The following is a 10716-nucleotide window of genomic DNA, read 5'->3' on the forward strand; positions in this document are numbered from 1 at the left end:
CGTCCTGGAAGAAGGATCTTCATCCCCCTCCACGCCAGCCAGGCCCTGCACCCCCGCCAGATCTGGTACCCCCAGGGGTCGTCGGGTTCCACCCTCGCTGGGTTCATATGGGTCTTGGACTGTTCCGAGAATTTCGGCGGCGCTACGCCAGAAGGGGATCCCGTTCCCAGCCACGGCAAGGAAAGCGGAACTTTTTAGGCTGATGACGGAACATCCAGAAGATCCGGGATTGGGCACAAGCTCTCAGGGTTGTACGTTAGCTATGCAGGGGACCCTGGACTCTATCCTGTCTTCCTTGCAGTCCATCGGAGACAGGCTGACTAAGCTGGAAGACGCCAGTCCAGCTCAGAGGGGTCCTCCTCCTCCCTTGCCGGTGTTGTCCCCAGTTCCCGCCAGTGATCAGGGTAGGCCCCCAGTTTCCCTTTTCCCCTCTTCTACGGTTTCTCCTATTATCACCCCGGCCCACATGGTCCCCCCAGCTCTCCGCAAGGATATCTTGGAAGGGAAGGATGTAAACTTGGTGGCTCTCCTTATCGCCTCCCAGGATATGGTGGAGAATAAAATCTATAATTACGGGGATTTGTCCGTTGTTATGAAGGCCAGGGACCCCAGGCTCAATAAGAAACTCACGATCCCAGAGTTTGTCCTGGCCTTCGGTATCTACAGGGACGTATTGTGTTCCGTATACCCACAGCGGCGGGAGGAGTTAGATCTTTACCTGCATAAAATCGTGGATCTAGGGCACAAGTACGGAGGGTTCACCTTCTTTGACTTCCACAAGTCAGTCTCGGCCAAGGCAGCAGCGGCCTTGGCTCAATTTAACGTACGGGTCGATTGGAGTCTTTTGGACACCGAGCTGTTCTGCAGGCACTTTGCAGGCTTGGCACCTCCCTCCTGTGCCACATGCTCCTCCACTTCACACTCTGCCAGCCTGTGTCCCGTGGAGGCGGAATCCTCCCCGGCCGGGGTTCCAGGGGGGGGGGGAGCTGGCAGGTCAGAACAGCGTGGCCTTAGGGATAAGCTGGGTCGTCCTATCGTTTTCCTAGGTAAGGCCCAGGTTTGTAACAATTTTAACGGGGGTGCATGCAGCTTCAGTGCCTGCAGGCTGCTCCACGTTTGTTCCATTTGTTTTAGGGCCCACACCAAATCCATGTGCCCGTCCAGGATCAACCCTAAACAATGACTAGCCGGGGTCAAGGTTGAGGTGTTGGAATTCTACCTGCAGGCTCATCCTTCTCCTCACCTGGTGGAGTATCTGGTTCAGGGGTTCTCGGGAGGGTTCCACACGGGGCTGGTGTCTCTTCCTTCTGGGACATTGGAATGTCCCAACTTGCTGTCGGCCAGGGAGGACCCGCAGTCGGTGGACCTTTTGCTCGAGAAGGAAGTGCAGGAGGGGTTCATGTTAGGCCCCTTCCCGGCCCCCCCCTTCTCCTCCTGGCGTACCAACCCCATCGGGATCTCTACGAGCAAATATACAAATAAAAAGCGTTTGATTATCGATATGTCGGCTCCTCATTCTTCCACCAACCCTAGCCTTAATTCCCTTATTCCATCAGCCGAGTTCTCTCTCCACTATACCACCGTGGACAACGCCATCCAGGCCATTCTAGGGGCAGGTAGGGCCGCTTGGCTTAGCAAGACGGATATCGCCAATGCCTTCAAGCTCCTGCCCATTCACCCCTCCTTATGGCATGTCCACGGTGTTAAGTGGAGGGAGAAATATTATTTTGCCATCAGGTTGACTTTTGGGTCCAAAAGCAGCCCGAGGATTTTCGATACATTCGCAGAGACTCTCTGCTGGCTCCTGCTGAACATATCCGGGTGCCCCACGGTGTTGCATTACTTGGACGATTTCCTATTGGTCGAGCGAAGTCAATGCACGCCGGTCAGTTTGAGGAGCACCATGGCCTTGTTTTCCACCTTGGGGGTCCCTCTGTCACCAGGCAAGACGGTCGGTCCTGTCACCAGGTTGGATTTCTTGGGGATTACCCTGGATTCCGTGTCCATGCAGTCTAGCCTCCCTCAGGACAAACTTAATCGCATTCGCGAGGTAGTTGGCAGGTTTTTGGAACTAGGGTCGTTTTCGAGGAAAGAGTTGCAGTCCTTGATCGGGTCATTGAACTTTGCCATGCGCATCATCCCCCAGGGCAGGTCCTTCATCTCCCGGTTGCTGCGGCTGTTGCCAGGTCTTCCGGAGGGCGTCATTTCCCACCTGGATCCTCCTGCCAGGGCGGACCTGGGTATGTGGGTTGAGTTCCTGGAAAGCTGGAACGGCATCTCCATGTTCATCCCGCCCATCTCCTCCCAGTCCCCCGTGTTTTGGACGGATGCGGCTGCCAATTCCGGGTTCGCGGCCATCTTTGGGGACTCCTGGTTCAGGGCTAGTTGGCCGGCTGAATCACTTGCCTTACCAGCTTTCCAGGAAACCTCAGCTTTGTTTGAGTTATACCCTATTGTGGCGGCTGCTGTCACCTGGGGTAGGTGCTGGTCAGGGATGGCAGTCAAATGTTTTAGTGACAACATGGCGGCCTGTGACATTGTCAATAGGGGCCGGTCATCATCCCTGACCATCATGAGGCTGGTTCGCAGGCTGACCTTGATTGCTGCCACTCACCAGTTTTTTCTGTACTGTGAACATATCCCGGGCCACTCTAACTCAGCCGCTGATGCGCTTTCCCGGTCCAAATTGCAGGTGTTTTTCGCCCTTCACCCGACGGCCGACAGATGCCCCACGCGGACCCCAGAGTTCGAGGAACTGGTACTGGACTAGCCCGGATCGTGGCGCATGGACGGGAGCTGGCCCGCATGGCTCTGTCAGCCAACACCAGGAAGGCCTACGACCGGGCCTGGTCAATCTTCCAAAGGTTCTTAGGGGAATTCGGGTTGGACGACCATTCGGTGCAGACGATGGTCGCCTTTGCTGCCTTTTGCCACCTCCAGCTCAAATTGTCCGCCAGTACTGTCAAACTGTATCTGGCGGGTGTCCAACACTTTGTCCTAACGCACCAGCCAAACTCCTTACCTTTTCTCAGGGCATATCCCCTCAAGAGCCTCCTGAAGGGTATTGGCAAGGTGGATCGCCATACCCCGGTCAGGCGGCTGCCGATTGATGGGGAGAAATTCCGGGCTCTCTCCAACTTGCTGGACTCGGCCCCTTTTGAGCCACTTACTAATACGGTTGTGAAAGCTGCCATGTACCTAGCCTTCTACGGCTTTCTCAGGCCCGGGGAGTTTACGGTTACTTCCTCAGCAGAGGGGTGCTCTTGTCTCCACAAACGAGATCTGGTCAAGCGGGGGGATCATTATGTTTTGACGCTCCAGTGTACTAAGACCAGGCAGGTGGGCTGCCCCGTTACCATCCCGCTTTACCCATCAGGGAATCTTTGGTGTCCGGTCAAAGTGCTGGATGAGTTCATGGCCCAGTCCCGGCGCTCTCCCAGCCATGCTCCACTTTTTACGTTACTGGGCGTTCCCCTCACCACGTCCAAGTTCATTTTCTACATCCGGACTCTTTGTATCAGACTGGGTTGGGACCCTGCAGCACACTCTGGTCACTCCTTCCGGATAGGTGCGGCTTCGGCTGCCTCCGGGAATAACACGCCAGGCCATATCATTAAAAGGCTTGGTCGGTGGGAGTCAGACGCCTTCCAGGTCTATATTCCTCACCCAGAGAAGGAGTTGAGACTGGCATTTCATAGGCTTGTGACTTAAGTTGTATTGAATAAAGTGTGTTGTTTTGCTTCCTCTTTTGCCCTCTTTATTTACAGGCTACCCCCCTTACGTCGGTTCAGGCACACCACACCGACTTTCCACATTAGGGACTCGTCTTTAAGTGTCGACCACAAGTGTGCGGCCGCAGGCCGGTATTTGTGGGAGGAGCTAGCGGGCTATATAGCGCCGCCCCTCCGCTATGCCGGCCTGCTGCTGCGCTGAACGTCATCCCACCCTCCTTCACCCCCTTTTTCTCAACCTCTTACCTTTGGGGTGCCCTCTTTATTTACAGGCTACCCCCCTTACGTCGGTTCAGGCACACCACACCGACTTTCCACATTAGGGACTCGTCTTTAAGTGTTGACCACAACTATATGGTGTTAAAGCAAATAATATACCATAAAGTGGTAAAATTTATATACTGTGTTTTATAATAGAAATTACTGCTAAAATTAAAAATATATATATATATTATTTATATATATATATATATATATATATATATATATATATATATATATATATACCAAATAGTGAAAAATTAAAGTGTTTATGCCTGGTGAAAGTGCCCACTGTACAATGCTCATATTGCACTTAGAACATCAATAAAACCATATAACAGAAATTCATAAAAAGTGACCAGGTTAAATGATCAGTGTTTCAAGGGAAAAGTCTTTATATGATAAGCAATAAGTCCTTCCGTTAGTCCAACGCTCCAATCACCATCTCTCAACAATACAAATCCTTATAGTATAGGCAATATTTGGTGATGTTGCAGCAAAAGGGAGTTCAGCAATAGCATGCACTGTGCCCGGTGTCTCCACACGTGCCCCCCTCGTGTTGCCTCACTCACCAGAAATCTCTCCCCTCAGTGGGGTAACCAGCATTCACAGCTCCACCTGGCTGTATATGAATTTCCAGGACCAGCTGACGACGTTTCTCTTTAACGTTACTTTCAGTCCCCAGCAGTCTCAATCATGCATGTGAATGGCAAAGACAAGCTCCATAGTGTGATACCATAAATCAATATTTATAAAGATAAACAGAATTGCACTTACATTATTGTAAAATCATTCAGCATAGAAAAAATCAGGAAGTCCGGGATGCGATGCGCTCAATGAACCCGAAAGCCAGACATGATGCAATGATGCTATGGCTCTGCCCTATGTGTTTCGTCACTCTGATGTCATCGGGAGCTTGTAACGTTCATGCGTTTTTGTTAATGGATGGATTTTCAGCTGCAGAATTATCACACTCAGCAGTCTTGCAGAGATAATGTTGAATAAACCTATCCAACTCTCAGGACTTCATCACGGTGTACAGCCTGTTATGCAATATACATATACTCAATCAGATGTTTAATGGAGGTACAGAACATATGAGATTGTATAGATGAGAGACAGGTTTGTAGGGTGATTACTAGGAGTAGTATAGGAGAGTTGCAGATGATGGTAATGCAGATAGGTTCTGATGTCTAGTATAGTGCAGATGGTAAGAGGACACAGGTGGAGTATACTTAGACAGAGTAACCTAGTGCAAGGATAGTTCAAGGTAGTCCCAAGAGCTAGCAATCTATGTAGATGGTATGGAATAGATAGATAGATAGTCCAGGTAATACTAGCAGATGACAGTAGGAGATCGGTTAGTAAGGAATCCCCTGTGGGGTACTTATCACTTAGATAGTTAGTAGCACAAATGTCCAGAGAACAAGAGATGATCCCGTAGCGAGATACGGATCAGCGGCAAGGTTCCGGCGTCAGTTCAGCAAGAGGGAAGGTCAGCAGCTCCGACTTCACAGGAGAAGATGCGGTGAACATGTGGGTTTGAACGAGCGATGAGTGAGAGCAAGTCGGCGATTGAAGTAGCCGCTCATATCGGCGCTCGGCAATGATGTCATCGCTCTTAAAGGTGTATGCGTCTCATGTATAAGAAGATGGGACGCAATTTGGTAAGGAGAAATTATAGAATAAGGGTACCATAGGTACCAGAACATTACAGAGCTGCACCATCTTGCTCCAATCACCGACTTTTATTGGATATGGTATCCTAGCAACCCTAGGCATGTGACCCCCAGCCATATTACATGTAATTTTTTCCAGGAAGGGTATTTGCCGTGTCCTAGCAGCTGACACATGTTCCTATAAACCCAGCAACTTTTGCGCTTAGATAGCACACACATCTACTGGCTATAGCGGACTAAGATGTTAATTGAGATAAATCCACATTGTGTTATGCCGGGGTTAGTACGTCACAATATAAACCTCTTATATACATCAGGAAAAAAAAAACATATATATAGATTTTTACATTTAAAAACAAATGTTTACATAAGATAAAAATTATAAATAAAATAAATAAATACCTATGCCATGTGCAAAAAAAGGGGGTTGTTAACAGACTGTACCTTCACTTTGGGAAAAAAACCCTTACTAAAACCTATATGTAAAATAGGGTAAAATTTTATTTAGCCTAAATGTTTGTAAATGTAAAGATAGGGGGATGAGTCAAACTTTATTTAGTCTAAATGCAAGATTGTTTTGGGGGGCTATGGTTACATAATATGATGAGACCTTCATAATCTAATGAATATGTTACAGGTCATAATTAGGGTTGAGCGAACACGGACTGTATTGTTCGGGATCGTACCGGACTTTTGGGTGTACGGTACCTGGACACGGACCCGAACATTTCACTGTATGTTTGAGATACAGTCTGTTGTTCAGTAATTTATTTCATGTTTTGGCGCGGTTTCAACAGCTGCAAGGCAGTCAATCAGCAAGCGTTTAACTAGTGTGCCCTTAGAAGCCATCACAGCCATGCCTAATAATGGCATGGCTGTGATTGGCCAGTGCAGCATGTGACCCAGCCTCTATATAAGCTGGAGCCACGTAGCGCCGCACGTCACTCTGCTCTAACTACCGTAGGGAGAGGTTCCTGATGCTGCTGAGGGAGAGATAGGAGACTACTGTAGGGTCAGGCTGGAGATTGCTTTCAGGGAAAGAATAGGAAGAATCTTCTTTAATCAGACAGCGATTTACATTGATTTTATTGTGTGGGGGTGCAGTGCACAATCTTTTTGCCCTGACCTGAACCCAGTGAGGAGGAGGGAGAAAAAAAAAACATTTATCAGTCTGTTAGGTGGGCGGCGTGCGGCGTGCAGTGACCATGTAATGCAAGCTCAGTGCATATGTGTCTGCTTAATCTGGATTTAAAAAAAATAATTTTTTTCCTTCATATTTTACTGGGACTTACAGCGTTTAGACACTGCAGTTCTAATCTGCTATTCAAAAAGCACCAATTAAAGGGAAAAATAAAAATGATTCATTCATACGCTACAGGGAGATACACCCGTTGGATACTGTTGTTCTATTCCGCTTTTCAATAAAAACCCATTTAGGGAAAAAAAAATGTAATTGCAGCCTAGTCTGCATATGTTACTGTGAGATACACCCATTGGATACTGCTGTTGTATTCCGCTTTTCAATAAAAACCCATTTAGGGGAAAAAAATTTAATTGCAGCCTAGTCTGCATATGTTACTGTGAGATACACCCATTGGATACTGCTGTTGTATTCCGCTTTTCAATAAAAACCCATTTAGGGGAAAAAAATTAAATTTCAGCCTAGTCTGCATATGTTACAGTGAGATACGCCCATTGGATACTGTTGTTGTATTTCGCTTTTTAATAAAAACCCATTTAGGGGAAAAAAATTAAATTGCGGCCTAGTCTACATATGTTACAGTGAGATACACCCATTGGATACTGTTGTTGTATTCCGCTTTTCAATAAAAACCCATTTAGGGGGAAAAAAAATGATTGCGGCCTAGTCTGCATATGTTACAGTGAGCTACACCCATTGGATACTGTTGTTGTATTCCGCTTTTCAATAAAAACCCATTTATTGGAAAAAAATTAAATTGCAGCCTAGTCTGCATATGTTACAGTGAGATACACCCATTGGATACTGTTGTTGTATTCCGCTTTTCAATAAAAACCCATTTAGGGGGAAAAAATTAAATTGCAGCCTAGTCTGCATATGTTACAGTGAGATACACCCATTGGGTACTGTTGTTGTATTCTGCTTTTTAATAAAAACCCATTTAGGGGAAAAAAATTAAATTGCAGTCTAGTCTGCATATGTTACAGTGAGATACACCCATTGGATACTGTTGTTGTATTTCGCTTTTCAATAAAAACCCATTTAGGGGAAAAAAATTAAATTGCAGCCTAGTCTGCATATGTTACAGTGAGATACACCCATTGGATACTGTTGTTGTATTCCGCTTTTCAATAAAAACCCATTTAGGGGAAAACAATTTAATTGCAGCCTAGTCTGCATATGTTACAGTGAGATACACCCATTGGATACTGTTGTTGTATTCCGCTTTTCAATAAAAACCCATTTAGGGGGAAAAATTTTAATTGCAGCCTAGTCTGCATATGTTACAGTGAGATACACCCATTGGGTACTTTTTTTGTATTCTGCTTTTCAATAAAAACCCATTTAGGGTAAAAAAATTAAATTGCGGCCTAGTCTGCATATGTTACAGTGAGATACACCCATTGGATACTGTTGTTGTACTATTCCGCTATTCAATAAACACCCATTTAGGGGAAGATCCTAAATTAGAGAAATATGAGGAGAAGGTCAAATAAGGGATGTGGCCTGGGTCGTGGTGCTGCTGGCGGAGTTCCTGTTGCAAGAATGGATGTGTTCGATCTGTGCCAGCTACACGCACAAGTGAAACACCTTCCTCAGGTGTGAGTAGACGACAGAACCTGCAGCAGTATTTGGCAGGGCCTAATGTGCCTCTACAAATGTTGAGGCCAGAACAAGTACAGGCAATAGTAGATTGGGTTGCTGACAGTGCCTCCAGTTCCTTCACATTGTCTCCCCCCCAGTCTACTGCTGAAAGGTCAGAGTTGGCACCTGCAGTCGATGTCCATCAATCTTTCACCTCACCCCCTTGCAAATCAGCCAAGCAGTCTGAGTCCCAAGTCATGCAGCAGTCTCTTCTTCTTTTTGATGACTCTGTTAGCATGGTTTCCCAGGGCCATCCACCTAGCCCTGCCCCAGAAGTGGAAGAGATTGAGTGCACCGATGCCCAACCACTTATGTCTCAAGATGAGTGCATTGGAGGACCATCGCAGCACATCTCGGATGATGACGAAACACAGGTGCCAACTGCTGCAGAATTCCAAATTGTGGAGACCAACAAGGAGGGCAGGGGTGAATACTGGGTGGAGGATGATGTGGAGGACGATGAGGTCCTCGACCCCACATGGAATGAACGTCATGCAGGTGACCTGAGTGGTTTGGAGGAAGAGGCGGTGGTCACACAGAGCCACCAGCAAAGCAGAAGAGGGAGCAAGGTGCAAAAGCGGAGCCGCCATGCCCTAGGCACTACGCCTGCTACTGCCCAACGCAGCAAGGGACTGAGCACACCAAAGCCAGCTCAAAGGAGTTCCCTAGTGTGGCAGTTCTTCAGACAATGTGATGATGACAGGACATGAGTGGTTTGCACTCTGTGCAATCAGAGCCTAAAGCGAGGCATAAACCTTCTCAACCTGAGCACAACCTGCATGACCAGGCATCTAAGTGCAAAGCACAAGCTGCAGTGGAGTAGACACCTCAAAAACCAAGAAAGGTCTCTGGCTCCTCCTGCTTCCTCTTCTGCTGCTGCAGTCTCGGCCTCTTCATCCACCTCTGTAGTGACAGTGCCACCCCGCAAATAGAGGATCTGCCAGCAACACTACCACCTGGGTCACCAACAACTATCTCCACAATGTCCCATGGAAGCGTTCAGCTTTCTATCTCCCAAACACTGGAGTGGAAGAGGAAGTACCTCCCTACCCACCCGCGATCCCTGGCCCTGAATGCCAGCATTTCAAAATTCCTGGCCTTTGAAATGCTGTCATTCCGTCTGGTGGAGACGCAGAGTTTTAAAAGCCTTATGGCGGTGGCTGTCCCACAGTATGTCGTGCCCAGCTGCCACTACTTTTCCAGGCAAGCCATCCCTTCCCTGCACAACCAAGTGGGTGACAAAATCAGGTGTGCACTGCGCCACGCCATCTGTGGAAAGGTCCACCTAACTACGGATACGTGGACCAGTAAGCACGGTCAGGGACGTTATATCTCTCTAACAGCACACTGGTTAATGCAGTGGCGGCTGGGCCTGAGGCGGATAGCAGTTTGGCGCATGTCCTTCCACCACCGAGGATTGCAGGGCATTCAGTTTGCCTCCTGTTCCTAACTCCTCCTACTCTGCTTTCTCATCCTCTACCGACCGCCTCCTCATCCGGTCAGCGTAACACCTTCACCACCAACTTCAGCACAGCCAGGGGTAAACAACAGCAGGCAGTTTTAAAACTTGCCTGTTTGGGGGAAAAAACCACACACCACCCAGGAGTTGTGGAGGGGCATTTAAAAGCAGACCAATGAGTGGTTGCTGCCAGTGAGCCTCAAGCCCGGTCTGGTGGTGTGCGATAACGGGCGAAATCTTGTAGCAGCTCTGGGCCTAGCCAGTTTTACACACATCCCTTGCCTGGCGCATGTGCTGAATTTGGTGGTGCAGAGGTTCCTTAGAAATTACCCCGATATATCAGAGCTGCTGCATAAAGTGTGGGCCGTCTGTGCGCACTTTCGGCGTTCTCACCCTGCTGCTGCATGCCTGTCAGTGCTGCAGCGTAACTTCGGCCTTCCCGCTCACCGCCTCATATGTGACGTGCCCACAAGGTGGAACTCCACCTTGCACATGCTGGCCAGACTGTGCGAGCAGCAGCAAGCCATAATGGAGTTTCAGCTGCAGCACGCACACGTGAGTCGCTCTGCGGAACAGCACCACTTCACCACCAATAACTGGGCCTCCATGAGACCTGTGTGCCTTGTTGCGCTGCTTCGAGTACTCCACCAACATGGCCAGTGCCGATGACGCCATTCTCAGCTTAACTATCCCACTTCTATGCCTTCTTGAAAAAATGCTTCGGGTGATGATGGAAGAGGA

At 48.3% G+C, this 10716-nt stretch overlaps 1 pseudogene across 1 annotated transcript in view; it reads left to right on the forward strand.

Annotated features, from left to right (window-relative positions):
* Window positions 1-202: 202 nt before the first annotated feature.
* Window positions 203-10716, forward strand: part of LOC309558498 (zinc finger CCHC domain-containing protein 3-like) — a 34280-nt pseudogene continuing 23766 nt past the window's right edge. The window contains exon 1 of the transcript in view: window positions 203-404. The product of the transcript in view is annotated as a zinc finger CCHC domain-containing protein 3-like (transcript). The remainder of the gene's footprint in view (window positions 405-10716) is intronic.

Source organism: Pelophylax lessonae (genome assembly GCF_965119305.1).
Source record: "Pelophylax lessonae genome assembly, chromosome: 6".
NCBI classification, from domain to species: domain Eukaryota; kingdom Metazoa; phylum Chordata; class Amphibia; order Anura; family Ranidae; genus Pelophylax; species Pelophylax lessonae.